Source organism: Alligator sinensis, unplaced genomic scaffold (assembly GCF_000455745.1).
Source record: "Alligator sinensis unplaced genomic scaffold, ASM45574v1 scaffold484_1, whole genome shotgun sequence".
In the NCBI taxonomy this organism is placed as follows: Eukaryota; Metazoa; Chordata; order Crocodylia; family Alligatoridae; genus Alligator; species Alligator sinensis.
The window spans coordinates 421,880-426,243 of NW_005842515.1; positions in this window are offsets into that span (position 1 = coordinate 421,880).

Sequence of the window (4,364 nt, forward strand, 5' to 3'; positions counted from 1 at the left end):
ACAATAATACTTATTTCATTGTAATAACCTATGTGACCAATACATTGTAAAATAGACATCCCAGGATAAGAAAACCAAGCAGCACCTAGAACTGCAGCATCCAGAGTTCAAAGTTGTTTTGCTTTAGTTTGGTCCATTTACAAAATACAGAGCTAGAACAAGGTCAGACTTTTAGCAGCCTGAGCTTCAGTGATATTTTCATATGAGGCTTTCGTTCAAGCCTATTTCAATTTGATCAAGCTTATTTGTGCAAGTTTCTTAAAATAGTCACTGCCTGAATTAAGAAAAGGACTGCATCTATATAAGTATATTGCCCTACATACTAACACCAGTGAAGAAATTCACAGTCACATGATGATTGCCTTGCAGACCTGTTCCCTCAGGCCAATAGTAAAGCTTTAAAAGGAATCATTAAATAGCTCCCACACCTACAGCTTGATACTGTGATATTAAAAAACTGAACACATGAAAGACTAACATGTTCATAATGGGCTGCATCATAAGCTTACCAGCTCCCTAAACCTTGGCATGCAAGAGCTTTGAAAATGACACCTTTTCATCTGCTGGGCCTGTTCATGTCCAGTGTTTTGGGTTTACTAATCTGATATAATATATTCTTTTTAAATATTTAGGAAGTTTAAAATTAATGGTGTCTAAAGTAAAACAATATGACTCCTGAATATGACATTCTTTTATATCGGACATAATTACAGGGTTGGATTTAAGGCATTCTTAGAATACTGTGTGCAAATCTAATTTAAAAAGTGGTATCATAACAAAAATCAAGAGGTGCCTATATACCTGGCCTCTCTAACACCAAACATCCATAAAGTTATAACAAATCCATTATTTATTTATGGATCTTAAGATTCCCATTTTAAGAAACCATCTGACATCTCTTTACAAGGTTTTGATTTTAGGTGGGGGGGTGATTAAAAACATAACCCTTTCTTCTTTTTTTTAATAAATAACAATCCAAAGAGCATTTTGCAAAGAGATTCAAATACAAAAATCCTATGTCCAATTATAATATGAAATCTTGGAGAGGCATAGGTTTCTTTTTATTGTGAAAGATGTTTATATGAAGAACAAAATAGACAAGAGAAAGTAACTGCTACAGAATACTTGATGGGCACTTTAATCTTCTATTAATATGCAAATTTTGTTCTTTAGAACCCTGGTAAAACATTTTTTTTCCATCAGGCTATTTGAAAATGGTCCTATTCTCCCAGAGGTCCTTCTTGTATGATACTAAGTGAAACACTGTTTTTATGCTAATTCCCAAGATACTCTTGTATGCATCATTTTCCTTTGAAATTATATGGAGTTTACTGAACCACATTTGTAAAACATTCCACAGTTGATTTCATTCTAAAGATCTCCTTTAATAGAGCTGATTCCCCTGTTGATCTGTGTCATGTGAGAATGTTAAAGAAAATCATCTTCAACAAGGAAAGAAATGAAAAAGCATGTAAAGAAATTTGGATACAAGCTTGTGACAAAAAAGAAAATTTTATCTTCATAATCAACTTCAGCCACATATAACTGGTGCTTCTGGCAAATATTCAGAAAATATTCCAGCTAGTAATATTTTCTTTCATAAATGCCAACCCCAAGAGTAAAAGCAGAGGCAGCTACAGCTAGGCATAATGTCTTATTGGCATCTATTCAAAAATGCATTTCCTTTTAGTAATTTACCTATCTGTAAGTGCCACCCCCAAAATAAAAATAAAAACAGAAGCAACTATGCTGTTAAAAGGGAAATTAAAAAATTTGTAGTTTATTGTATTTTAGTAATCTCGGGCCTCTCTCTCCCTATGCATGAGTCAAATATTTTCTCCTCATTACTGTTCTTTCAGTACTCTACTAACAAAACAGAACTCCAGGCCAAAGCTGACCAGTCTCCTGGACTTCTATAGGACAATTCAAATGAATAAGGAAAGCAGGATTTGATTCAAAAAGGTTTCTATGGAGCTCAGTGTTAATATCTAGTTCACTAGTTACTTTTTTCCATTGCATAGGACATAATGAGCCAATGAATTTGTCCTCTGTGGGAGTCTTCTTTGTAACTCATCCAGATACCATACCCTCCTGGTTCGAATCTTCAAGGAATGAGAAAGTTGAACCCAATTTTCATTTTACACTTAACTGGTATAAATCAGAAGTAACTTCATTACTGTCAGCAGAATTATACTGGTAGAAAACTAATGAGGGAGCTCAAGCCCTGAAAATCCATCAAAATATCCCAGTAAAACAGATATAATGGTAATGAACAACCTGGCAAGCAAGCTCAGCTCAGCTCCAGTATCAGGGCTGGACACCATGAAGGAAATCAGTTTTCCCCACAACTGTAGAATATGCCCCAAGTGTTACAAAAACAACTGTCTGTCAATGCAGCTGTTTTGGCTATTTTGAAGGGGACTACCACATGCTTTAAGCTCAAAATCTGACCTGCATTAAACCGTATTCTAAACAGCCACAGTACATTTATTTTTAAATCCAATTTACTAGCAAATAATTATAAGATAAAGTTTTTAAGCATCTCCTTTAAACATCTGTTTTTTGCTACTACTATGAAGGGTGCACAACAAATCATGGTTGTGTTGGCATCATCCATATTCTTATTAAATATAATACCAGTGAATGAAGAAATACAAGTAATGAGACATATTCCATATTCTGTATTGAAAAATGCTTGCATCTACTACATATAGGCTTTTCAAGATTCTACATGTAGGATGAACAACAAGGAGAGCAAGAATACAAATGTTTATGTAAGTCTCATAGGAGGTTTTCTTGACTTACAAAAATCCAGAATTACTGCAGCACAGAATTAATGGAGGGCAACTTTCAGCTTAAGTCAAGGCTCCATGGAACTTTCAGTGGTACAGGTTTTTCAGTACACACAGAGCAATAATGTGCATAGCTGCGCCTTTCAAAAGGGACAGACTTGAGAAGTTGTCAGGACGAAGAACAGAAAGGGTGGGTACAGGAGTGACTAAGCTGAAAACTGCAGATGCTGGAACAGGATTGTAACAGTGACAGCAGTTATTTGGATTTGTTTTGCCTAGAGATATAGCCATAACCAACGGAATGAAAACTGTGGTCATAAACAAACAGCGTAGTTGGCATTAATTCTGTAAATCAATTTAATCTGACCAGACATTAGTAAAACTGAGTTTGTACACCCTCCAGGCCAGAGCTTAAAGAAAACAGAAGGGTAAAAAAAAACAACACACTTCAACAGATTATATTACTACATCCTTCTGGTGCTAAATTACTCACAAGTACCACTTGTTTTTGGGCCAGCTTTACTCTATACCAGTACTATTCATCAGGTCAAGGGCTTAGGGTGACTTATGTATTTGCATTCCCCCTGGGCCCATCTACACATGAAATTAAGGCAATGCAATAAACTCCAAAGCAGTTTGAGCCAAAGTAAACTCCTCCCGGGCACAGCATTTACACGTGTATCCAGGACATCTGAAATCTGAGCTGGAGCAGAGCAGGCCCCTGGCTGGCTGAGCTGGCCAGGCACAATTTACATCCCCATGGGACTAGTCACCATTTACATCCCCATCCCCAGTCATCGTTTACATGTGCATTTCAACATAGTAGAGTACTCCGCTGTAAGACAGTACTGTCCCCAACAGTACTATCCTATGGTGGAGTTAATTAATGTACTGCACCGTAATACTGATGCATGTGTAGAAGGGGCTGCTTTACTGTGGAGCTATTTAGTCTACTCTGCAGCAAAGTGCATATGTAGATGCACCCACTCAGGCATATTTTTCACCTCCAGAGGGTCAATCCCTATGTGCTGGAGAGCTGAGTGTGGAACCCAGCCACGTGATCATGGACTTCAAGGGTAAGAATGCTGAGCCTCTAAAATTGTGCAACTCAGAACTCCCAGCCCATGAAAAGATGGGCTGAATAGTGGCTAAACAGTCACCTTTGCCCCTTCCCAGTCCTATGTTCTTTCAGGGTGCAAACAAGTGTTTGCAGGACCGAGCTAAGGCTTAGGTGGCTTAATTTAAGTGGGAGGTGGCTGACAGATTCAGGGTAGGCCAGTTGGCAGCAGGGAGGAGGAAATAGCCTGGTCTGGGTCAGGGGTAAAAACAGCATGGCTCCAGGGCTGTAGAGAGTGGCTGGGCTTTTCTAGTCCCATGGTTGTACTGGGAATGCCTTCAAGCATTTATTAGATCAGATTAACTTTACCTAGGCCAGGTTAACCCCATGCCAATTTAAAGTTCGTTCTCATCTGAGAAGAACTGACTTTACATTGGGCACATCATTTTTTGGGTAATCTAAGCCATGCAAACATTTCCACACCTGACAATTTAGGTCACCCTAACCTTGGTTGT